This window comes from Onychostoma macrolepis, chromosome 19 (assembly GCF_012432095.1).
Source record: "Onychostoma macrolepis isolate SWU-2019 chromosome 19, ASM1243209v1, whole genome shotgun sequence".
Lineage (NCBI taxonomy): Eukaryota > Metazoa > Chordata > Actinopteri > Cypriniformes > Cyprinidae > Onychostoma > Onychostoma macrolepis.
Genome location: NC_081173.1, coordinates 7,941,825 through 7,969,578, shown reverse-complemented (window position 1 = coordinate 7,969,578; position 27,754 = coordinate 7,941,825). Strand labels below are relative to the sequence as shown.

The 27,754-nt window shown below is 38.3% G+C and overlaps 1 protein-coding gene across 3 annotated transcripts in view; it reads right to left on the bottom strand.

Moving 5' to 3' along the window:
• npr1a (natriuretic peptide receptor 1a) overlaps nt 1-27,754 on the bottom strand; it is a 104,117-nt gene that overhangs the window by 28,506 nt on the left and 47,857 nt on the right. The window lies entirely within an intron of this gene.

Below are 27,754 nucleotides of genomic sequence, written 5' to 3'. Positions count from 1 at the left end.
GATATTTCTGCCCACTTCCGCAACCTGCGTGTTCCACTCCCGCCTGCAATTTTTGTGTCCATTGCCGCCCGCTTCCACGGACTTTCTCTCAAAGCTTGTGAAAATTGTACACAAATAGGCTACTCCGACTAAATATTCGTTCAACTTAACATCTAGAATAGCAGGCTTTAAACATGGTTGCGTTTATTTTTTTTATTAGCGTTATAAAACATTAACCATTTAAACAAAACCCCAACTAGCGGCACCTCAGTTTTTAAACGTACTGCATGATACACACGCACCAAACGGTTTAATGGCACCCAACAATTTAAGTAAATAAGCCAAAGCACAATAATAACTTTAACTTATTAAATAAATAAACACATAGAACCTCAGGTGCCAGATTTATGTCCGTTGCAAACGAACACTTTTGCACATTTATCGCAGCTTACGAAGTTTAACTCTTTCCTATTTTTTTCAGTGACAATTGAGAATTGTTTCCTGATGCCTTGCTTTGCTTTTGTCAAGTAAACAGCCGCTTTAATTTTCTTCTCAACTTAATGTGTTGACTCCATTTCTATTACACGCCAAATCCCACTTTTCCCTGTGGGTCTCACACGAAAATTTCTAACCGCCCACTTCCCTGGGAACCCAAACCCAATGCAGCCCTCTAATTTCCATCTCAAAATTGCGAGTTTCCATCTCACAATTCTGACTATTTTCCCCGAATTTTTAGACACCTGACCAGACCGCATACACATGCAGAGAAAAAAAGTTGGAATTGTGAGATCTCACAATTCTGTGAAAAAAAAAAACTGAATTGTGGGATGCAAACTGAGGGAAAAAGTCAGAATTGTGAGTTGTAATCTCAGAATTCTGTGAAAAAAAGTCAGAATTGCAGGATGTAAACACAGAATTCAATGAAAAAGTATCTAGAGGTCTTTTCCGGTGGAATGTTTTTCTCATCAGAAATGCAAATTCGAAGTGCGTGTGTGCGAGTTTAAAATTAACTGGCCACTGAATGTTCTTTGATGTCTTTGGTCCATCTGCTGTGGTCTAACGCCTCAACCTCTTCCCAACAGCTCCTGTGATAATGAACACAGATCTGCTATCCTGCACCGTACTCTATGTCACCGCAGCACGCTGATTCAATAAAATCCCTAAATATAGCACGAACCATGCAAAACTCACCACCACAATGCGAGGGGTTTCTGTGGTGGCCAGGGTGGCGTTATGTGATTTATAGCTCTAGGTTTGACGTTTTCAATTAGAAAACCTCAGCAAGCTTGCAAGATGACTTAAAATATAAAATATGTACACCAACAACATGGGATGATAAAAAAAATACACTGAAAATGAGATCTCACTTGGACAGTTTTCGTTTTCACTGTAATTTAGAGATCTGTACAGACTGATTAAAATTTTTTAAATGTCACCTATGGTGCAGGTTTGACGTCATTATGTTACAAAACACTCAAGAACCTATGGCATTTGAGGTTTCTGATGATGTCTAATAAGCACTGAAGTTGATTTGGAAGAAAGACCCACGTGAAAAGTATTTGAAAAATACAGTATTTTTGGAACAACATGAGAATGAGTAAATAAATACTACATTTCATTTTTTGGATGAACTGTTGTTTTAATAGGTATAGAGGCATGTTAAAAATAACTGAATTTGTCTGATTCTAGTTATAAGAGTCTTCAGAGAGTTGCTATTCCTGAAATCCTTTCCCCCATGTCGTGTTCCCCTGGTATACTTTATAATTTCCGTGTCAAAATGGTGTGAGCGAGTTTGGATGCGTAATGACTACATATATTTTGTCAAGCTGCAGACTCTTTCAACCCTTGAATTTGAAATGTGTCATGAGTCCGGTGAGTATCGCTTTCAGTCTCAGCGGGGTGGAGAATGATTTTTACTGCCTCGGCGTGTTGATACTGATCAATACTGCTCACCATGGGAAGCGAGACAGAGACGGACTGCAATGGTGATGAGCAAGACATGTTAATGGAGTAGAAATAATAACGTAGCGACGCGGAAAACACAGTAAAGACAGAATCAGCCAAGACTGCAATAAGAAATCAATGCTGAATAAAGAGACTCAAAGACTAGAGAGACTCTATTAAAACAGCAGTCATGAATGCACATCTTTCTCAGCAGTAATGGTGATTTGGGCTCCCATGGTCCCAGTGGAGAGCCAGGTTCAGCTAGCAGCATAGAGTTTCATCCCTGTCACGGCACCGTACGGTTTCCATTTGAGCCTCACTAATAGGCCGCCGATATAGAGTGTGTGTGTGCATGTGTGTATGTGTGTTAAGTGGGGGTACGTGCATGTGTGCATGCTCAGGAGTGTTTGTCTATCTGATCGAGGACATAGTTCCCTCCCTCCTCAATATCTGAGCTGGAGTGTACTGGTTTCTGCAGCATCAAATTGAATGAATAAGGAAATTGGTTACTGGAGCCTGCAATAGCGTGTACTATTTGAAACAGCCCCTTTAGTTAGATTGATTTCAGAGGAAAACTATTTCATGAGGTTGCATCTATGTAATTAGACATCAGCGTTAGTTATAGTTTGACAGACTCCCTCTTGCGTGAAGTGATGGGAGAAAATAAGCAATGCTGCCGTGACTGGCATGGCTTTCTTCCTTTAATTTCAGCTCTAATTTGCTTGGTATTTACAAATAACAGCAGTGAAGTAAGAGGGAAATGACATGCAGGATTTGTTGTTTCTAAAAAAACCCCCAAAAAACCAAGGAGCTTACTTTCAGAAAAAAAGAGCACACGCTAAATTAACAAATGTAAATGTTCATTCATTTTAAAAAAGAAATCTTGTATACATTTTGAATGCAATATAAAATAAAAGTATCTGATAAATGTAAGATTATGGTAAAAAAATAGCAATGCTAAATTAAATGTATGATCATTAAAAAGGGAAGTGTAAAAAATATGTTATATTAGGAAATACAAAAATATTGTTTTTTTTAATTGTTATCACGATTTCTGCTTCTCTTGATTGATTAAGCATAATCATCTGCAGTAATTTCTGCTGGTTATTTATCCTGAAAACATTTCATTTTCATTTGAGATTTTCATGATCTTGAACTAACAAGCCTTCATAAACTTTACTTGCGGTTGCCAAGACTTGTCAAGAGTTTCCCACATTCAGAGGTTTTATCTTAAATTGATACGTTTTCTGCCAAGTGTTTTAATTAATCCCAACCTGGCAACTACGTGTATGTGCTCTTTCTGCTTTGAGAAAAAAAGCATTGACCAGTTTTGGCATTAACAGAATAGTACACATTTTTCAGCTGTATCTGGTGTAAGATTATGCACATAAATAGACTCATTATAAAGAGTAAATCTTTTTCTACATTCATACTGCAAACCATTTACAACAGAAACACCAAGTGTTTCCTTTTATGAAATGTTTTCAATAGGATGTTCTCTTGGTAATCAAAAAAACAGCATATGTGTACAAGTTTGAACGTGGGACCATGTGGTGTGAATGTGCATTAAAAAAATCCTACTATCACAGGACACAAGAACTTCATAATGCCACCAGAGGGATTGCGGACTGAATCATGGGAAGAGGCTTATAGAACATTCAGATGGTTTGCTTGGGTGTGGGAAGGGACCAAATGGGGTCTTCTCATATCAAGACATATAAAAAGCATGAACATTTCTAAATCTATATTCTTCCCACCCTGACCAAAATATGTCCTGTTCACATGATCTGCATGATGGGAAATGCACCTCAAAACACAAGTGACATGTGTCGCATTGCCCTCCACATGAAGGTTGCTAGGCAGCAATAAAAAAGTGAAAATCATGAAAGCAATTATTATTTAGAATTCATACATGTCCAGTAATAACAGGCTGTGCTTCCAAAGAGGTCAAAGTTGAAACAGTTTAAATTTAGTGTTGCAACACTGGACCTGTAAGCAACATAGTGCGGTTTGATGATTTGCTCCATGGAGTTTACACAGCCTGTTTTCCAAATTCTGTATTTTCTGTTCTAATATTTCTGGATTTAGTTTGTCTGGTTTTAATAGTTTTATTAAATTATAATAAATACTATAATAAAGGATTTCTAATCAATTTTTCAAACATTTATAAAAGTTTAAAGAGAATAGTGCCACATAATTTGTATTTAAATTTTTTTTTTCTTTTGAAATTTCTGCGTTTGTTCCTCTGGAATGTGCGTTTTATAATTTAATACTAATTTATTATTATAAATGATGGTAATAAAAGGAATGTACAAAATATTAACAATTTAAAAAATTTTTTTAAATGAAATTAATTTTGAAAATTTTTTGGCAAACAAAAAATTTAAATATCTTTATTTGACCCTCTAACTCTAGCACTCTCCATTCTAATTCTATTCTTAAACACTACAAGCTTTTATAATCTATTCAATCTATTTTTTTAATTTTTTTATTATACAATTAACTAAAGCAAAAAGGCCTCTAACACCAGCTTGCTCTATTATTTTTCTACTCTATCTGTTTTCTTTTTATTTTATATATATATATATATATATATATATATATATATATATATATAAACCTTGCTAATAGTACCGCGTTAAGCTAAGTGAGATATATAGCACTTGCATATCATTGCTTTTTTGTTGATTTTGATTGCTTCCATTGTCCTCATTTGTAAGTGTAAATGTTAAACTTTTTTTTTTTTTTGGACAAACCGTTTCAATTAAAACATGGATGAAAAATTGTGATGTGTGTAATATTCCTCAAAAAAAAAAAAAAAAAAAAACCAAGTTGTTCTTGTTACTTGTTGCAATTTATTTCTGTCATAATTTCTTCAAGTTAAAGCAAACTTTTATTTTATTCATCTAAATTGTGTGACATTCCTTGACATTCCCCATTATACAGTGAATTCCATTCTGTAAGTCTATTTGCATTTTCCACATCGCTGAAATCATAGTGTCCTGAGTTTAATACACTGAGGAACATTGACAGAGTTTATGTGAAAAGGTCTTCACAGATGGATCAACTTCAGACCAGTAAGAAAGATGAATTCAATATTTTTTTCTTACTTTGTAACCAAAGCAATTTTCAAAAACATTGACTCTTTACCGGGTATCCAATACAAAGCAAGAGCTCAGACAGGTCAGAATTGATGGTTGATGGTTGGTAGAGAGTCTGTAAGAATGAGCAGACAGAAAGATTTTAGACCTCAATTGTTTAAGAGCAAATGATTTTGAGTCCTCAGTCAATATCAAGTGGATTTGATTGCCTGTTATAAGAACTTCACAGCACGACTGCTCCTCACACTGTCGATAGCATTTGCCGGCTACCAAACAAACTCTGTCAATAACGTTCCTTGCCGAGTCAAATATAGTTGTTTTATAGAGAACAGCTCCGAGTTTAGCGGCTTCTGCTACTCCTAGATTGAATTATAAATAAAGATGGTGACCTTTTTGTGTGTAACTGTTACTAATGGTGTTTTTGAGAAAGGTCTGGCTGCAATGTCATGAAAGCTTCTACTACTGTATATGAGATACTTGTCACAGTAAGCCAATATCAACCTCTATATTATCCTGTACTTGTACTGACTGAAAATGAATAAACTGCATGTGTACTATAGATTCATCATTTCATTTTCTCTCTTATTTTCATCAATATACATAAAAAATCCTACAATAATTCCTAAATTAAACTAAAGATGATTTGGACATTCTCCAAGCTACTATAACACTGAATGCAGTTTTGTCACTCTGCACAGTTGCAAAAGGATACCATTGATCAAATGAGGAACTAAATAGGGGGTTTTGAGGAGTCTGCTTTGTGTTCCCAAGCCTGTCTTTCTCTCTCTGTGTGATCTGATTTCTTTTCAGAGGGGAATAGATTTCCTTTTTCAGCTTCTCACACAGAACGGGTGTTTTGAGCGGCCCAGAGGTGCTCAAGGCAGGTCTGGTGCTCAGTTCGATAAGGAAAGCATAGCCACTGAATGGGCTGTATTTACTGCTGAATACAGCTGATTAGCCGGAGACTTGAGCGCAACCTGGAGCAAAACCAACAGAGTGAGTACAAGGAGGAGAATGAAAAGTGGACAGCTGGTACAGTAGATGGCCATGATATTACATAATAAAAGCTCATGGTTTGATACAAATATTGTAGATGTAATTTAATAAATCGAGGATGGTATTGGCATACTTTTTGTATTATTTTTCATTTAAATACCTGAAAAAAACATTTATCGCTAGATCTTTTGAGATAAAACAACATTATACAGAACTCAAAACTTCCTCCCCAGTCCATAGAAATTAGGGCTGTCAAATCAATTAATCATGATTAATTGCATTCAAAATAAAAGTTTGTTTCCCCTTATATATGCGTGTGTCCTTTATATATTTATATGTATATACATGTATATATTTGAGATTTAAGATTTCCGACTTTTCATTAACACACATTTCCATAAACACAGATTTAGATATAGATGATACTCTTTGAGTGTTTGGCCACTCAGTCACATTGAGGTAATCAAAGTTGAACTATTATTTTAAAACACCAGGGGATCTAATGATAAGAATAAAACTTGGGAAACCCAGCCAAACATTGTGCTGTTCCTGGCAGTGCAAACCAGCCTGGACCCAACAGCACATCCACAGCTTATGAGCGCTGTTTCTCAGTTCTTATGTGAAGATAGATATAAATGTTTTAGCCAGGTAAATTCTCATGTTTTAAGGTAAATTCTCAATTCTCATACTCACATCCAGGAATTTGGGTGACTACAGATATTCTATATCCTTTCAATGTTCTATATATGATATAATTAAAAATGATATGGAAAATCAGTGAACTTCATTGACAAAGTTGCTGTATATGTGAACAGGTGGAAAAGGAACATTGAAAATCAAACTCTTTCCCCACCATTGACAAGTTTTTCCATCATTTATAACACAACGCTTCCCAGCCACTGACAAGTTATTCTGGCAATCTGTGTTTTCACTGTTATATAGTAGGTGGCGCTGTTACAGATCTTCTAAAATAGTACAGCATCTCCAGATCCAGAAATAAAAGATGAAAATTAAACCAGAAGGAGTGGACAGAGGGCCTGTCCCAATACCCACTCTTGTGGTCTTGAACACTTGAGAGCACACATGTGACAGTAAGGAAATGCACAAGACTCTCCCAGGTCTGAAAAAGGCCAAAATTCAGTGCCCTTAATGCACAAATCCACACTGTATCTCTAATACCGCTTTGGAGCAGTATTTGAGGCTAAGCATATCACAGCATGCATCACGTTCAGGAACTCGCGTGCCCCAAAATCGCAAGATACTGAAGAAAACTTCATTTAATTAGATATTACATACTATTTACATACTGTATCTGTATTTTGTAAAATGTTTGCAACTGCTTTTTATCACTTTATTAGAAGCACCACAGTTAAATTGTCATACATAGGGACTACTGAACTTTAGAAATGTAGAATTTTATTTTAAAGCGCAGAGTATTAAATGTGCAAAATGTGTAAATAAAGATCTGTAAAAACTTTACTTACATTTTTACAACATGTTGTAGTGTGTCCCATCGGAAAATTTAAAGTTCTACACACACTTACTGTCTTTACACTCACCTGAACACTTTAGCCAAATACACAAAATACATCATGTAAGTAGACCAACTGGTCAAGTGCAAAGACCACAAGTGTGGGTTTTTGGGACAGGCCCAGAATTTGTTTATGCACAATAAGCTAACACGATCATCAAATATTCAGCAGCATTTAATGCAAAACTGCCTAATGTTACTGAGAAAAACACTGTCGATGTCCGCGAAGACGAAGAGGTACATGACAGAGGAACGCCTCGGTTACGTATGTAACCCTCGTTCCCTGAAGGAGGGAACGGAGACGTAACGTCAGTTTGATTGACTAATGGGCTCTCGGGTGAGATCCCATTAGTCAGTCACACTGATGTTACGTCGAACGTGACTGACTGATAGGGAACTGATGGACTTCATGTTTTAATTATTGTTCTGAACATATTCATTTTGTTGATGAATAATTTTCATCAATTCTTGTCAACATTTTTTCATGGATGGGATGAAAACGAGATGTTAATGAAATCGAAAAAAAACAACAACCCATTTTTGTCAACAAATAAAAACGAGACAAAAATGTTAAGGATAGACAAATTGGGAAGAGATCCAGTCAGAATGAATGTTATGTCAAAGCAGTTAAAAATGTGTCAATATTGCATGTTTAAACCTAATATCTTTCATATTAACAGTTAATGGATGTTTTCTCTACAAATATTTAGTTAGAGTTTTTAAAATTTTAGAGAAATGCTTAATTTAAATGCTTTACACTGTAACTAAACCCATCATATTTTAGTTGACTAAATCTACTGTAGTTCGAAATTAACACTTGTTATGAATCTGATCCGATGGAAGTCTTTGATAAAAACACAATTTTATCAGCTTTGTTTAAAATGGGTTTTTTTTGGCGGGGGACTTACTGAAGTGCTGATAAAAAGAACTAATGAAGCTAGAACAAAAAGTTTTTACTCAATTTCTCTTCAAACCCATAAAGCATAAGCTACAGTTAATGTAAAGCATATTCATGTGTGCATACATGCACACAAAAAGAAATGGTCAGTGGAAAAATACAGCTGGTCCTAACAGAGGGGTCTGTTCTTGTGTGAAAAATCCCTGCTCACGGGAAACAAGGGTCCATCTGGGGAAGTGACATCGCACCAGCATCAGCTGTGGGTGGGAGCTAATGTAATTGCCATGGAGACTTGAGGAGAGTGATTGACAGGCTCACCCCCTGATCAAATTGCCTCTCCTGAACAAGGAAGGGTGTTACGTGGGGACACCAGGCGGGACAAGAACACAGGATTGGGAAGATGAGCCCCAGAGAGAAAGAGGATGTCAATAGACAGTCTGTTGCAGATGGTTAAAGGATGTCCTCATGGACGGTGAGGGGGGTGAGATGGAGGGATGTGGGTTTCAACATGCACACCAAATGGCGCTAATTTATGAAGAAATCTGAGAGAGGCCAGGGAGTAGGGCTACAGGGATTACGCCACTGGGAAGATGATCTCTGACTTCAGCAAACCCATGATGCAGGAAAGGAAAGCTGAGAAGTCATTCCAAAGGGATGCTGAGAATGGGAGATATTACAATGCAAAGTGGACATGTTTATGAGCTTGGACTCAAAAAGGAAAACAGTTTGCTTCCATATGGATTGCTGAGCGCTGTGGGAAACTGTGGGAGAGTAGCTGCACTGTGGTTTCCTGTGCAAAAAATGAAGCATAACCCTAAAAACAGAGTAAAGTACCAATTTACAAATTTGAAATGACATTACCTTTTAAATGTATTTGCCAATTGCTTTTGTAGTCCAAATAAAATGTGTATTTTTTCAATAATAAATGGATACACCAATATGCACTAAACATTGTCAAAACAAGATACAATTACTAAATTATAGGGGTGTAATGGTACATGTATTCGTACCAAAAATTGTCGGTACAGGGCTTTTGGTTCGGTACACATGTCTACCGAACAAAGGCCTCTTTTACACTGCAGGTCTTGATACTCAATTCCGATTTGTTGCCTATATTTTTTTGGCTGTCCGTTTACACGTTCTTGTGTTTACACTTGCCATACCATCTGAAACATCCCGCATTGTTGTCATTTGTCATTTAGCGCCTCCACACGTGCGTCCTCCTGAGAATAATGTGACCTTGTGCTGACAAAACGATTCGAGCAAATTTGAAAAATTCTTTATTTTTATTTTCACATTCTCCATTAAAAGACTTTCAAATATGTATGATTTTCTGGAATCTGACAAAAAATGACTGCTACATCCGTTTAAAGTCGCATAGAGTCAGCAAGGTTGATTACGAGAAAGATGAAAGTCTTCCTCCAGTTCTTTTCTTATTAATAATTACGCTACTATGTTAATAATCACAATATAGCTATTTCTTATATTATTTTATCTTTCCTATTATAAATAAGAACAGATGCAAAAAAAAAACCAAACAAAAAAACAAAACATTATAGGAACAAATAGCCTAGAAAGATACAAATAATGCATTACCTTTATCATTTTACAATTTTACATCTAAACAAAAGCATTCATATAGCCTACGAAAAACAAATGATCAAATGTAAAAATCACTTCAGTGTGTTCATTACAAATTAGTTCATTATTGAAACTACAAAAGCAGTTAAATGAAGTGCTATGAGTGATTCCCTCTTTTCTTTTAGGCTATTGATAGATGACATTGAGACAGATGGCCTACTGTAACGCACAAATCATATAAAGTTACACATCAGATGTTTTTCCCCATCAGTTCCCCAAGCGTTCACTTAAGACAGAACAGATTATGTTTGCGGGAATACTGACAGTCAGTTTTCCAGTTTTATATATTGTTACTTTGACAAGAAACAAAGTCTCATCTTTCAAATTATGTCCATTTTTTTTTCTTCACGAAATTCAAACAATAAATGCCGTTTTGGCGTTCTTTGATGTGGCGCGACATATCACTGTATAAACGCCTCAGTTCAAATGGCAGCGCGGAGTGCGAATGAGCGTAATCATCCCTTCCTCTTTACTACTACTTTTAAGGTGAAATAAACATGTATGAACATCTCATGCCTCATGTAATTGCTCAATCACTGTTTCAACCATGGAAAGACATCAGTAAAACAGCTTGTAAATAAAATGTCACATACCATTCTATTTACCTTAGGCAAGTCATCAGTGTCCACAGCTCATTAGTTTGCTAGAGAAATGAAGTCTAGAGCATTTCGCGAAATATTAGATTATATACTAATTATATTTGTACCTGTTAGTGATGTCTCAATTATTTAATGTATGTTTAAATAAATCTGTTATGAAACAGCCACTCTGAAAATGAATATATTTCAACAACAAATAGAAATTTCATAATTTAAATGTTAATTTAAGAACTGCATTATGTGCAATTTACAGGTTTGATAATTATATTTAAAAATAAATAGTAATTAAATTTAAGTTTGGGCTCTGTTGTTAACTTACAGTAATGTAAAAGGGCTCCCTATTAGTGATGCGTGGATGGCGGTTATATCCGCGGGCGCTGCGGATAATCCGCGGGTCGGGTAATAAAAAATGCATTCTGATTATTTGCAGGTGGATCGCGGGTGGATAAGATAAACCATTAATGATGCAAATATTAACTGCATTTTCTAAATAGGCTACAGAAATTGAATAAACTGTAAAATTAACATATTAAAGTTATTCAAAAAAGCATTATTTAGTCAAGACCAGTGAGGGATTTTTCTTTTGTTGTTTGATTAACATTAATGACAGATGGCACAACTTTATTAGGCTGCTGTCACAAGACCTATTTCACGGATCCAATACTTATACACATGCGTTTTCTTTCACAAATGTTTACATAACTTAAGACAAAACCAACAGTGCTTATGAGGATACTTGCCAGGACGACCATTTTGACATCATTTTGTGTGTATTTGGACACACTTAAGTGCTACAAGATTTGCTTGCAAACTCAATTTGGTACTCACAGAGCACGCTTTGGATGTGACTGTGAGTGCACAGAAAAGCGCATCTGGAGAGCGCGAGTACCGAATGGCTTAAAAAGACGTGAAAATAATACATTTGTGTGATGATGCAACAATAACCGATTAGGCAATTGACAATTCTGTCAACTGCACCGAAAAGCGAGCTAAAGTCTTGTATCGCAGCGTGCAGCAGCTCTAGATGCACCGATGTGAAGAAAAGGTCAAAGAGAGAGGACGCAGTACAGCTGAATCACTCGCGCTGTTTTCAAATGACTGAATTGATCTGATGGTTTGTGTGGATTTATTTACTCATCTAACCTATACGCTATATTGAATAAATGTTTTGCAGTAATTTCCCTTATTTTAAAGTTGAAAGCTGAGGGAATGAGTAATGTGATATATGCGCAATCCCGCAACGAAATTCAGGACCTAATTAAACATAATTCTATTATACAGAGAATTGTGAAATAGATTTCCATGACTTTTCCAAAACTTTCCAGGCCTGGAAATTGCTGTTTTGAAATTCCATGACTTTTCTGGGCTTTTCTTGACCATACGAACCCTGAATGTGACGATCGGGTGCAGTTATCTAAATCAGACAAAAATATAGGTGCGGGCGGTTGGCGGGTGGATAATTTATTTGAAGCTGTGGATTCGGGTGACATTTTAGCTCATCCGCACATCACTACTCCCTATAGTTTAGAACATAAGCTGAGGTGGATTTTTAAAATAAATTTTAGTTACAATTGAATTTACTGTATTTAAAGTAAGAGCAATTTGTTCAGTAAACCACTGTTTAATAAAAAAAAAAAAAAGCAATTTTATGTTTTTTCCCCCTTCTGTACTGAAACCATACCGAACCGTTACATCAAAACCGAGATACGTACCAAACCATCATGTTTACATGTGTACTGTTACACCCCGACTAAATTACGTTGCTTTGTTTTCAGAAAAATATACTTAATTCAAAAAAAGAGAAAATGTTTAAAGTAATTTTTTCTTTAAAAAACAATATAAAAGTTTTTTCTTCTAATTTTAAGCTTAAACTTGTAAAAATAAATTTTGTAAGACTTGTCTGAAAACAAGTTGATAACCAAATGGTGGTTCAAGAAAACTAAATAAAACACTAACCCCCGGTTTCACAGACAAGGCTAGACTAAAATGCATGTATGAGCTGTCTCAACTGAAAATATCTTGCTCTGACATATCTTAAAATATGTCCGCACCGTTGTTCTGTCTCAAGATGCTCACCTGTAAAGTTTTCTTAGACATTTTTATATAAGCTGCTTAAATATCTTAATTTACCTAAGGCCTAATTCTGGCTTAAGCTAAGCCCCGTCTGTGAAACCAGGCCTAAATGACTTTACTTTTGAGTTTTACAACAAATCAATTCGACATGGTAATGTACGTTAGATAGCTCATTTATTACTTCAGAACTTCTTTCATCACTTTTGAAAGAATAACAATAACTTTGACCAATACAATACAAACTATATATTTAGTGCTTATCTTATGTGTGTATTGGACTACCACTCTAGTCCAATTAAGGGCAAAACAAAAGTAATGAAAAATGCCCCTTATTAAAAAGAAAAATTATTATAAAATGAATAGAATGAAAGGTTTAGTATGCTAGAGAATGAACTGCACTGGGTAAAACAGTGAGATTCTTGCATAAAGCATCCAGACTGAATGTGCTGTGTAGCTAAACACTAGCATATGCTGGATGAAGGTCTGTGCCAGCATTCAGTGTAACACAAACCCACGTGACTCAGCACAATATTCAGATCATATTACCACACTGCAGCGCTTAAGCTTCAACGAGCATGCGTATCAACCAACTTTTATGACTCCTTGCAATTACGTCTTGATTAGCACACCATTAACATATCCAGGCAAGCTATTTTCTGTAATCGGTTTACAAAATGACACTAAAGCTCTGCTCCAAAACTACTGATCTGCTTCTGTACACAACATTTAAAGACATCATTAGTCATAACACTTTGTAAATAATTAAATTAAAAACAACCCCACTTCATCCATGTCACACACTGGTAAGGAGGCAGACAGGTAGACGTACATCAAAGGGGTTTTATTTAAAGAGAACCAAGGCAGGGCTTCCAACAGAAGAGAGACAACGAAGGGAACACTGGAAGCAGAGTAAACAGTCTTACTGAAACATCAACTTGCTTAGTCCACAGTGGGAGAGGAGTTCCAGGCAGGAGGGACAGACAGGTAGGCATCAACCAGCGTTTAGGGAGCTTGCAACCTTGAGACGCAGCGAATTCTGGGCGTACTCTGCCCAGGGTAGATACTGGCTCCAGCTGTCCTGATGTTCATGACAGTAGGCCCGGAGATGTCGCCCGATTTCCTGGATCCTCCGTTCGGTCTGGCCGGAGGATAGACTCACCGACACCCCTAGGAGGTGGAAGAACCCTCGCCAGACCCGGGAGATAAATTGGGGCTCCCTGTCGGAGACAATGTCCTCTGGGAGGCCGAAGTTCCTAAATATCTGTTGAAAGAGGGCTTGGGCCGTTTCTAGAGCTGAGGGTAATCCACGCAGCGGGATTAGTTTGCAGGATTTGGAGAGTCGGTCGACTAGTATGGTGGTATACCCGTTTGACGGAGGGAGGTCGGTGGCAAAGTCTACCCCCAGGTGGGACCAGGGCCGGCGAGGAATGGGCAATGGGACCAGTTTATCCTCAGGCAGGCAGCGAGGTGTGGAGGTGATGGCACAGACCGAACATCCCTTGACATAACGGCCGACATCCCGGGCCATGTTGGGCCCCAATAACGATTCTGGAGAAGCGAGAGGGTCCGGTGGCTGCCTGGGTGTCCCGATCCCGGAGAGGTGTGGACAGAGTCCAGAAGGGTAAGACGCAGGTTGGATGGGACATAGCTCCTCCCTTCTGGACCTCGGAGGTATTGCAAATTTTTGTGGTCGGTGATCACGACAAAGGGATGTTGAGCACCTTCCAACCAATGCCGCCACTCTTCCAGAGCAAGCTTGATGGCCAGCAACTCCCGGTTGCCCACGTCGTAGTTCTGCTCCGCCGGGGACAGTTTCCTGGAGAAGTATGCGCATGGATGGAGCACGGGGGGTTCACCTTTCCATTGGGACAGGACGGCGCCCACTCCTAGGGTCGCGGCATCCACCTCGACCACGAAGCGGAGATTGGGGTCTGGATGTGAAAGAGCCGGGGCCGTGCAGAAGGCCGACTTGAGCTGAGCGAAGGCCCGATGAGCTTCTGGGGTCCAAGGAAGAGATTTGACCTTCTGCCGGAGGAGAGAGGTAAGAGGCGCTGCTAGCTGGCTGTAATGGGCAATAAATCGACGATAGAAATTGGCGAACCCCAGGAATCTCTGCATCTCCTTTATGGTCGTGGGTTGAGGCCAATTCTGAACCGCTTCCACCTTCCTCTGGTCCATTTGTACTCCGGCAGGGGTGACGATGTAGCCCAGGAAGTGGATTGTGGATTTGTGAAACTCACATTTCTCGGCTTTTAAATACATGTGGTGTTGACGGAGGCGTTGGAGCACTCGGGCGACGGTGTACCTCAATGTTAGGTGAATATATGAGTATGTCATCTATATAGAGGAGTACGAACTGGTTGAGCATGTCTCTGAAGATCTCATTCATGAAGTTCTGGAAGATAGAAGGCGAGTTGGATAGCCCATACGGCATAACCCGGTACTCGTAGTGCCCGGTGGGCGTCACGAAGGCCGTCTTCCATTCATCACCCATGCGGATGAGATTATAGGCGCTACTTAGATCCAGTTTGCTGAAGATACAGGCCCCGCGCAGCTCCTCCAGGGCGGCTGGAACCAGAGGAAGGGGATAGGCGAACTTTACCGTCTGGTAGTTGGGAGCACGATAGTCAATACAGGGCCTCAGACCTCCATCTTTTTTGGCCACAAAGAAGCTCGACGCTGCGGGTGAGCTGGATGGACGGATGAACCCCTGATTCAAGGCCTCCTTTACACACTCCTCCATGGCTGCTCTCTCCGGGATCGACAGTGGGTAGATGTGTCCCTTGGGTAGTTTAGCCCCAGGCAGCAGGTCCACGGCGCAGTCCCATGGCCGGTGTGGAGGTAGCTGAGTGGCAGCATCCTTGCTGAACACGTCCTGAAATGACTGATATTCGGGAAGAATGGGTGTAACCTGGTGTGTCTCGGGGCTTTCAACGGTGGTGGAACAGAGTGAGAGGCTGGTACCGCTAGAGATGGGGACAGGTAGGTCCTTTAGGCATTCCTGCTCGCACCCCATGCTCCACTTGAGAATCTCCCCAGACCGCCAATCGATGGTAGGTTGATGCTTGGAAAGCCAGGGGCGTCCCAGGACAACATCCACGACAGCCTCCTCCAGCACCAGTAGAGAGATCTGTTCAGTATGGAAGCACCCGATCCAGAGGCTGACCTCTGGCGTCCGGTGACGCACCAGCCCCTTGCCCAGCGGTTTTCCTTGGATAGTGGTGATCTGGTAGGTGGTTTCGTTCCTGTGACGGGGAATCTTGAATCCAGTGAGGGTACGGGAGGAGATGAAGTTTCCCGCAGCTCCTGAGTCCATGAGGATTTTGACTGGAAAAGATTGGTCTTGATACCCGAGAAGAGCATCTACGTGAGACACATCAGGAGCAATTTGGATGGTACTCACCGCTGGGTGTGGTGGACGAATAGGACAGGTGCGGATCTGGTGCGCCGGAGAACCACAGTAGAGGCAGAGCCCTTAGGTGAGTCGACGGGATCGCTCCGGGGTGGATAAATGATAGTTATCCGTGATCATGGGCTCGGGCACTGGAGGTGAAAGGTTGGGTAAGGCGGTAGCAAGGGGTTCATTATGGCAAGCGGTTAGGTGTTGAGAGACACGCGCTGCCTTCTGGAGGAAGCTTTCCAGTCCCACGGAGTCATCGTAGATATACATCTGCTGCCGTAAGGCGGGGTTCAAGCCTCTGAGAAAGGCGGAGAGCAGGGCAGTCTCATTCCAGCCGCTGCTAGCGGCGAGGGTGCGGAACTGAAGCGTGTACTCGTGAATGGGCAGATCCGCTTGCCGTAGTTTGAACAGCTCATCATGTACCGAGACCTCTGTAGTCGGCTGGCTGAACACTTCTCGGAAATGTTTGATGAAGTTCTCCAGTGAATCAATCCTCGGGCTTTGCGAATTCCACAAGGCCTCCGCCCATTGCAAGGCTCTTCCCGTCAGCAAAGAGATAATGAATGCCACTTTCGCCCATTCCGTCGTGAATAGATGGGGCTGTAATTCAAAGTAGAGGGAACATTGCAGCAAAAACCCTTTGCAAGAGATCGCCTTCCCTGGAGAAGCTTGTAGGTCGGGCCATGGGACTGGCTGTCGGAGGGGCGGTGACAGGAGGTGGTAGAAGCAATTCCCGGAGAGTGTGAACGAGATCGGCGAAGAGCTCCGATGAGGATGTGCTCCCAGGATCCATGTGAACCTTCGTGCTCGTTACTATTTTCAATGGGCTGGTCTTCTGTCATACACTGGTAAGGAGGCAGACAGGTAGACGTACATCAAAGGGGTTTTATTTAAAGAGAACCAAGGCAGGGCTTCCAACAGAAGAGAGACAACGAAGGGAATACTGGAAGCAGAGTAAACAGTCTTAATGAAACATCAACTTGCTTAGTCCACAGTGGGAGAGGAGTTCCAGGCAGGCGGGACAGACAGGTAGGCATCAACCAGCGTTTAGGGAGCTTGCAACCTTGAGACCAGCCGACGAGTGACTGAGGTGAGTGTGCTTATGAATGGTGGTGGTAAGTGGTTGCAGGTGTGCGTGATTAGTACTCTGGTGATTGTGAACGGGTGTAGGAGGCTGCTTCAGCTGGTGATGCGGGTGATTCCGTGACAATCTACTGTTCAAAATTTTGGGGTCAGTCATTTTTCTTTTTATATATTTTTTTTGGTGAGTCTTTTAAGCTTACCAAGGCTGTATTTATTTGATCAAAGATACAGAAAAAATTAAAATATTATGACAATTTAAGATAATTGTTTTCTAAGTGAATATATTTTAAATTGCAATTTATTCCTGTGATGCAAAGCAGAAACTGTGATACATTTTTTTCAGGACTCTTTGATGAATAAAGAGTTCAAAAGAACAGCATTTATATGAAACAGAAATATTTTGACACATTATAAATAGGGATGGGTTTCGTTTACATTTTATCGATTCCGATACTGCTTATCGATACCGGTACTTATCGATACTGTCATCGATACTATTTGGTGCAAAAAGATATGATGTGAAAAGTTGTTGAAAATTTCAAGTTATTTTATTAATGCTGAACTTTAGCAACTGTATTAAAGTTCTTCAGTCAGGAGCTGGGAGTTATTTTTCTCTTTGTGTGTTTTATTTTATTAACATTAAAGGAATAGTTCACCCATAAATGAAAACTGTCATCATTTACTCACTCTCAAGTTGTTTTAAACCGGAATGAGTTTCTTTCTTCTGTTAAACATAAAAATTATTTTGAAGAATATATTAATTTTTATTCTTGTGCTGAACACAAAAGACGATATTTTGAAGAATGTGACAAACCAAACAGTTGCTGGTCCCCAGTGACTTTCATATTTAATTTTTTTTCCTTCTATCAAAGTCAGTGGGGACCAGCAACTATTTGGTTACCCACATTCTTCAAAATATCTTATTTTGTGTTCAGCACAAGAATAAAAATGAATACAGGTTTGGTACAACATGACAGTGAGTAAATAATGACAGAATTTTAATTTTTCAGTGACCTATCCCCTTAATGAAAATCGGCAGCATGTTTAGTTCTGTCCCTTTAAGACCTGCACGCATCTGTTTCTCTCTCAACTGTTTACTTTCACTTTAGACATAACTGTGTTTATATGTAAACCTTGTGTGTTTTTGACAGTATTACCGCAATCAGATGATAACTAATGTTTAACTGGCAAGGCTTTAAACTAAAGCACACGCAAATAATGTACTTTTGTGATTGCGAATAAGTGCAGTGTCTCATAAGTGTAACTCTACCGCTGAATCAACATTTGATGTGAATGTGTCTCGTGAGTTGCAGTTGGAGCTAGAGCTGGGAGACATAGTAAATACAGCGCATTCCTTGAGGTAGATCGTGTTGTGTTTTGCTAGTAAAAGTTTCATTATATTACTGGTGTTGCCTCCTTTGTTCACTATTACACTACTGCATATATTGCATCTGACACTGCTGTGGCTTAGTTTTGTAACGTGAGCCCACACTTTCGAAAGTTTCACTCTTGCCGCGAAGACTGATTGCTTTGATTGCTTGCACGCAAACACACACTGCACATGCGCACTGATATCACAAGCACGTCGAGCAAACGACGACCACATAATTCAGTCATGTCAAGCAGCTGCTTCTAATTCATCATTAACATTGAAGTATACGGAGATAAAACAACGCAAGTATTGATAACAGTATCATTTGTCCTGAAGCTTACCGGTAGTCCGGTATTGACCCAATACGTACCGGTCCAAAAAAAATACCGGTTCTCGGTACCCATCCCTAATTATAAATGCATATACTGTCATGTTTGATCAATTTAATGTGTTCTTGCTGAATAAAATGATTCATTAATTTCCAAAAAAACAAAAAAAAACAAGACAAGATAAATATGGGATATAATTGACATATGATCATTTACATACTTTAGTATTAAATATTAATTATACTTCGATTTCATAAGTATATTAGGAGAGGAGCTGCTTGAAACATTTTTTTTCAAATCCTGTCCAAAATTAAATCATTGCTAAAAAAAAAGTTTGGTCAATATTGAACATCTTAACCTTTTCTTTGGTCTTCAAAAAATCAATTACAAACACTTGAAAGTGGTTTAAGGGGTCCTTAAATATATGTGAAGAACCCTAAAACGGACTCCAAAAAGTCATCTTAAGCATCTCAGCTTTCCCTCCGTTCAGTGTTTCCCACTGAATCTCAATCCCATCATCTCTCAGCCTCTCTGCTGGAGTGTCTCCTCCATCGCTGCTTTGAGAGGATTTAGTCCACGTCCTCTTGCATGGAAATGAATGCTGATCTGAAGGCCGCAGATCCTCAAAAGAATCTCATCAGTGACCTCCTGCCCTCTGACCTGAGCTCAGGTCACAAGTAGCACAGTGGATTTACGACCTGGATCTCGTGGGTAATAATGTAAGGTCAGAGGGGACAGCGAGAGAGCGAGGCGGAAAGCACTTAAAGTAATGGAAGTGAATGCCGCTTCAGTGTTATCATTCCTCCCTATGGGAACTCTGTCACACAGCCATTAACGCCACTATTAGATAAGTGTGCATTTATTAAAAGCTCTGCACTCCTGCCTATTAACTATGGTGTAAAATAACTGTGCAAGCTTGAGGAAATCAAACTGTCACTGACATTAAACACAAGGCATCGAACTGGGTGTTCTTGTGGGTTAAACATCAACAAATGAAGACAGAATAATTAATGTTATGCATTTAGCAGATGCTGTCTTATCCAAGCAACTGTATATTTTTACTACACGGTCCATCTCCCTAGAGTCACCTGGGGTTAAGTGCCTCGCTAATGTGTAAGCCCTGCTGGGGTTTGAACCAACAGCCTTCCAGCCACGATCATTAACCACCAAACCACAGTCAAATAGGAGTATAAATGTACACTTATGTCTTAATAAATTACAAATATGAATCATTAAAGCACAGAGAAGGATGCATTCAATTGAGCAAAAGTGACTGATTTCAGATCAAATAAATCCCGTTCTTTTGAACGTTCCAATAAGGATCCTTAAGAACTTGTATCATGGTTTTCACAAGAATATTAAGCAACTGTTTTCAACATTAATAATCAGAAATGTTTTTTGAGCAGCAAATTAGATTTCTGAAGGATCATGTGACACTGAAGTCTGGAGTAATGATGCTTAACGATAGAAAGTAATGATAAAAACAGTTACTTCAAAATTATTAATGAATGAATGTAATGAAAATAATTTCACAGTATTACTGTTTAACTGTAGGCTGCTTTTGATCACATACAGTACATGCAGCCTTGCTGAGCATAAGAGACTTAAAAAGTAAATAAATAAAATCAACAACCACAGGAAAACAAAACTGTCTACAGAGGTGTGTAAAAAGTATATGATTTAGGTTTCAGTGCTACTGGTTATAAAAATTATGATTTTTAAGCACATGTTGTTTTGTGGTGAATTTTGAAAAATGTTCCAAAATTGCTACATGGCTTTCAGGACCGCAGATTTCACTTCTAATGAAGTACATATGCTTTGAATTTGAGTTTCACTCTCTTTAAATCTTCTCAGTAAGCTATAGAGGGTGAATTATGTTCATGTCAGAGCAGCCTTCTGACACTAACTCTCAAGACCCTGGGCTAAACATACAAATAATAAATCTACCGTAATGTTTCATTAGACTATCTGTGACTATCGCTGACTCAGTGGGTAATTAGAAAACATTTTTTTATACTGCCTCCTCAAAAATTCAACATACATTGTGTTGATATTTTTGGGCGATGTAATCATTTATCAATCAGTAAAAGTTAAAGTGTTAGCAGTGGTGTTTGTATCAGCAGTGATCTTGTTCTGTGACTTTACATATAGAATGTTATAGCTACAGTACAAAGCAAGTACAGATTTTCTCACATTAATAAAATTAGATATTTTTGATTGCTTTAAACAAGCATTGCAACAAAATATTTAGTCTGTGACTTGGTATCCATTCACATGGCACTATGCTGCATAGAGCCACCCACAGTGAAATCTCATTGCCCACCCACTCCCCTCCCCCGAAAAAAATTAACAAAAAAACCCAAAACACTGTATACATTTTTAGAATTCATATATGTTGTGCTTCATTGTGAATAATTATACACAAACTATCTTGGTTTCATTCTTCATACAAAAAGAAAGGAAAAAAGTTTTAGAGCTACTGTTATGGAAATCATGATTATTATCCATATTTTGTTTTTATGGATATATTTTGTTATTATGGAAGCCTGTTTCTGCTACTGAATAAAAAACAAAAAAAGCAATTAATTGTGAGTTTTTATCTCACAATTACTGACTTTTCCCCCCTCATAACTGCATGTTATAAACACAATTGCGAGTTATAAAGTCATAATAGTGGGATATAAACTCGTAATTATGACTTTTTTCTCGCAAATGTGACTTTGTATCTCACAATTTTGACTTTTTTTCTCAGAATTGTGAGATATAAACTCACAATGGCAAGTTACAGAGTGCAAATCTGAGGGGGGAAAAGAGTGATATGTTTTTCTCTATACCAGACCCCGGCTTCTAAACTCAAAGATTTCCTCCAGGCAGGCAGTCATGTGGAGCGCAAAACCGATGTTGCACGGAGACCAAAAAGAGACACACTGAGAGTGTGAGACATCCATCTGGATGAAACATCTGGAACCAAACTGGAAGAAGAAAGCTGGAGAAGAATGCAGGGGACTGAATGCAGCACATGATGGAAGACACAGGATGAGATTGTGAAACATTGAGTGAGAACATAAAATTGGCAGAGGAGGTTGACAGGTCTGTGGCAAAGGAAGAGAGGAGACAGAGGTCAAGGAAAGCCGTGTGAGAGGAAAGTGTGAACAAGAGGGGGAGGGAAGAAAAACAGGCAGAGCAGGGCAGGATGGGTAGAGGAGATGGTTCTACAGATGACAACCTTTGCGAGGAGGACGCAGATGTTTCAGGACAAAAAAAAGAAAAAAAAGATGACCTTGTTTGTTTTTATAGACAGATACTCTGTCCTGCCCACACACACCTGTATTAATACACATCAGATGAATTCAAAAGGACAAAAACAAGGAAATACAGAAAGAGGACCATATTGATTGGATGAGAGCGAGTGGGTGATGAAAATAAAAAGTACTTAGGAAGTGCATGCATTCATAACAGCTTTACCGCAGATGTTTCTCCTAAGATTCTTTAGCAGAAATAAAAAAGACTGATGCTGTTAATCGACTGATATATTTAATCAAGATTGCACAGGTTTTCGAATTTAATTTTAATAAAGGACCTCCACATATATGGCAAACGCAGAAGCTCAGATGTTCATGTGTGATGCATTACAACCAAAACATTTTTTGTTTTCGCTTGTGACAGAGGCACATGCTTCATTTTTGAATTTATTTTAGAGCACCTTTATGATCTTTTTGGACCTGGACTCTCTTTAGAGATTTCATTATAAATATCTCAATTTGTGTTTAACCAGAGTCTTATGGGTTTGACACAACATGTGGGTGAGTAAATGATGAAAGAAGTTTCATTTTCAGGTGAACTAGCCCTTTAAATTAAGAACTGAACATTGACAGTTGTAAAAATACATTGTATAAACTCTTTATAGCAATTGTTTCGCATTTTATGGGCTTAATCTTACATATAAAATGTCACAAAATGTTTTTGCCAACATACTCTATGTTTCCAACATACTCTGCCCTTTTCATTTATGTTTGTACAAATTACAGTGTTCGCCTGTGGGTGAAACTTCAAACTTATTGTGCTTGGATGATAATTAAAGGTGCTGTAAGTGATTCCCCCCCTTCCACTGTAACTACTTCATGAACTACATTTTCATATTTTTTGAAAAAAAATGTGAGTAGATTTTAACCCTGCAACTCCGCTACAATGTTTATGAGATATGGGTGATTGCTAGGATTTTGAAGCAATTACTAGGATATTTCTGGTTGGTTGCTAGGGAGTTCTGCTTGATATCTTACTGGCCTGCAGTAACCCAAGCCTCTGATAATAAGATTCCTACTGTAGGTTTTCCTGTAGCATCTGTGTAAGTGAGGACCTTTTCTTTAAAATAAATTTGATCCACAAAATTAATTTCCACATCCACAGAGTTCTCTCAAGAGCTCTCAATATAAGCTACACTCATTTTGTGTTTAGCTGTGCCCTGAAGGAGTTATTGGTTTGTTGGGTGTTGCTGTGCTCCATGAATGGATATGTAGTAGGGAGAGAGGCCTGGGCGATTGAATTTGTCTGTGGTAAATATTGTGAGATTGGATTTATGCATAGCGGGTCATCGGAGGAAGACAGAGAGAGAGACGATGAGAGAGAGAAGATAATGGGGATTTCAGGTGGATAAATGGACGGGTGGAGAAGGAGATGGAGCAGAAAGGTGAGGGGCGTCAGGAGTGTTGGAAGAGGGAAAAGAAGAACAGGCAATTTGAGGAGCTTGATGGCATTTGCGTTTAAATTGGGGACATATTGAGTATATGTCCACAGCAGAGGGGGGATCATCCAGTCACAAACAATTTAAATAGGATTCTGGTATTACAATATACAATAATGCTTCTCACAGCAGCAGAGAAGCCCACTGTTTTTTGGTGAGAGAAAGAGAATAGTCATTATATCCACAGATTCAGTCTTTTTCAAGGACTATGTGTTGTTGTAATGGCTGTTTTAATAGAAAAAAAAACTGTAAACACAAGAATAAGAATCACCATGTGTTTATAGCTCATGACTGATACAGCATTATCCTTCAGTACAAATATCTTTTGTTCATTAGTTTCTTTCAGCGTGTGATATCAGTGTTTTCTTAGTTCTTTCTTTATTTTTTTTGCTTAATTTTTTCATCTATTTGTGCTCTACATTCCTTCCATGATTTTTTTCTAATATTTGTTCATTTGTCATTTACCATTTTGTTTGTTTTTGCATTAGTTTTTTTTCCCCTTTCATTTGTTTCAGAGGCATCATGCCCATTCAAAGTAAGGGGGCACGTGCCCCCTCAGATTCTTGAGCCAAGTGGATTTTGAATTCAGCTTCCAAAGGACAAAAAATAGCCGATTAATATTTTCTATATTTAATACAATCACACCGGCGTGATTGCATCTATCATCAGCTGCTAATTTCAAATCTGCATTTGCTGGCTGGCGCTGAGCCAGAGACAGACGTGTTTTTACAGAACTGCACATTATAACCAATCACAAACAATTCTGTTGAGCTTATGAATGCAATGACCAATCAGAGGCGTTCAGATGAGTCATCGCTAAAATGCTGGTGTTTTCTTCACTCGCTCGCTGACTGAATACCTCTTTCTGGCGAATTCTCTCAGTAGAAACAACAAACTTCAAATGTGTGTACGAATATGTAAGTAAGATATTCATTTCACAGTGTAAACAGCTTTTTTAAACAGAATTTGTGAGTTTTTGAGAGTGCTTGAACTCTAGACTGTCAGTGAAAATGTTCTTTGCTCTCTTTCTGTACAATGAAAGTGTTATGATTAGTAGCCTAACGTTTTTATTCACATTAACTTTCAATGTTAAATTCGCATTAAATATAATGTTAAATTTGCGTTAAATATAAAGTCAGTCGTATTAAAATATGTTATGGCATGACACCCATATCTGTTAATTAAGTAAACAGACAGGTTTTTATGCATAGTGAATAGATTACATTATTGGGTTACTTTGACCATCGCCCACTACATCAACTAACATAATCTATAAAGGTGAGACTCAAGATATTTCATGATACAGTTAATGTGTTTGGGAATGTTTCGAATAAAAAGAAATAAATAAAAAATAAATAAAACATAAGTGCTGTTGTGGCTACTGTGTGTCACATGACAACCCCAACACCCCCAAACTCGTGCCCCCTAAAAAAATTATGAGTGCATGACGCCCCTGATTTGTTTGCTCTTTCTGATATTTGTTTGTTCTTTTGTTTGTTTTTGCAGTTCTTTTTTCCTTTAGTTGAGCTTGTTCTTTCTGATATTTGTTTGTTCTTTTGTTTGTTTTTGCATTAGTTCTTATTTTCCTTTTATTTGTTTGTTTGTTTTTTTCTTTCTAACATTTCTTCATTCTTTTGTTTGTTTTTACATTAGTTCTTATTTTTGATTGATTTGTTTGCTCTTTCTGATACTTATATTCTTGTTCATTCATTCTTTTGTTTGTTTTTGTATTAGTTCTCATTTTCCTTTCATTTATTTCTTATTTCTTTCAGATATTTGTTAATTCTTTGTTTGTTTTTGCATTAGTTCTTATTTACATTCATTTGTCTTTTCTTTCTGATATTTGTACTTTTGTTTGTTCCTTTGTTTTTGCATTAGTTCTTATTTAGATTAATTAGTTTGCTCTTTCTGATATTTATACTTTTGTTTGTTCTTTTTTGTTTTTGCATTAATTTTCCTTTCATTTGTTTGTTCTTTCAAATATTAGCTTATATTCATTCTTTCATTTGTTTGCTTTTGCATTAGTTCTTATTTTCCTATCAGTTGCTTTGTTTTCCCAATTTTTAAAAATACGTTCATTCTTTCCTTTGTTTCCTTGTTTCCTTGTTCTTATTTTCCTTTAATTTGTTTGTTATTTCTAAAGTTTGTTTATCCAGATCTAAATTTTGGTTTAGAAAAAAAAAAAACGTTCTGGTTGTTGGTGGAACCTATTGTTCATGAGTCAATATTAGATATTTTGTGGACAGGAGCCCCAAGCAAGACTGAAGCTTTCACTACAACACACGTCATCCCAGAGAAACTGTGAAACTGAACTGGCAGAGGCAGCTGCGGTAATGTGAATACTGTAGCTACACTCAACGCAGTTTTATTTTAGCTTGCCAAGCTTTTGAAGTATTGATTAATATAATTGTTAGTGTTTTAAAATAAAAGTTTTCTTAACATCAACTTTTTTTGTTTGCTCGTTCTTTTCTTTGTATATTCATTAGTTCTTTTGTTTGTTTGTTTATAAGAGTGCTATTCGGCTCAGGACCTGGGGAGCTGCTGTCTTGCTGAGTTTAGTTCTGACTCTAATCCAACACACGTGCTTGTAATTTTCGAATGTTCCTAAACACCTAGATATGACCATCTTCAGATGTGGAGCTGAACTCTGCTAGACAGTGGCGTAGACAGTGGAGTTAAAGAACTCCAAATTTGTTCTTTCTTTTCCTTCCTTTCATTTGTTCATTTAGATTTTCATTTTCTATTTCAACATGCTTATGTGAAACAAACACATACAGATACAAACACAAACACACTGTCACATCAGTGCACACAAATACACACAGCGGTTCTTGCGTATGTGTGGGATCAGGATCGATTTGTTATGTATCCCTCTATCACACACGCAAAAGAACGCGTTGTGCAAGCTAACAAGTTATATAAGATCTAAACCCATAGAACTCACAAAACCGACTATAAGAGTCTAAACTGAGCCACAGTTTACCTCTAAAGCCTATTTCCTTTCTAAATGCCTTCCTCTAATCATTGAGACGTACGGCTCTGTGATTTGAGTGTGACTTGATTGTGGGTGTTGGACCTTGTTGTAAAGACGGGTAAGATTGCCAATTGGCAGTGTGTGCTGTGCTTAGACTGGTGCTGGTTGGACCCTTAAGGGGATATTGAACACAAACTGCAGAGCAAACTAAACGCAGCTTATTAATGAGCTCAGGCAGACAAAAGACAGAAACAGAGAGAAGACACAGGATGGAGAACTGAAGAAATGACAGACATTTCTTTTCCCCCATTAGTGTCTCACTCTTTGCCAGAAATCTCATTTTGGAGCTGAATGAGACACCTGCGATCTAAAGATAAAGACACCTGGAGGAGCAGAACATCTCCGTGCAGCTCAATCTGCGGCACTAATAATCTCCAAGTTGATCAAAGTGGCCACACTGAGTACTGACTCAAGTGGCAGGAACCGAAAAAAAGATGCATTCATAAGACATTTAATGAGCAGTTCAGCTGAGTAGCATTCAAAATAAATGTCCAAACACAACTCAGATACTTGTGCTGATCTATTCTGCACAGTGCCTTGCTGAAACATGAGTAATGGAGTTTCCATTCAGCAGTTTGTGCTGTGAATCATGAGCTGTTACACCTGCACTCTCACAGCAGAATGATACACGCAAGCTGTATTATTACTAATCACAACTGTAATATTAAAGAGAACTGTGTTTTATACAAACGAGTGAATGTGTGGACAAGCTGTCTAGGTGACTTCTAGTCTCAGCCACAGGCATTATGCCTGTAGGTCGCCCACAGTCCATTCACTGACTCTGACTCTGATTCATCATCTGATTCATAATGCTCACAGAAAAAGAAAGGACTCGATGTGGCAAGCTGTAATCTGATTGGTTGACGTTACGCAAATTACAGGTGTGAGAGTACACTGGATACGGACTTCTTATCAGTCCACCTGGAAAAAAAAAGTTGTAGGTACTGGATTGATAAAATAAGCACTTTATAAATACATTTTATATAATCTGAGGATTAAATAATAACTGGATTAGTTACTTCATGCATTTAGA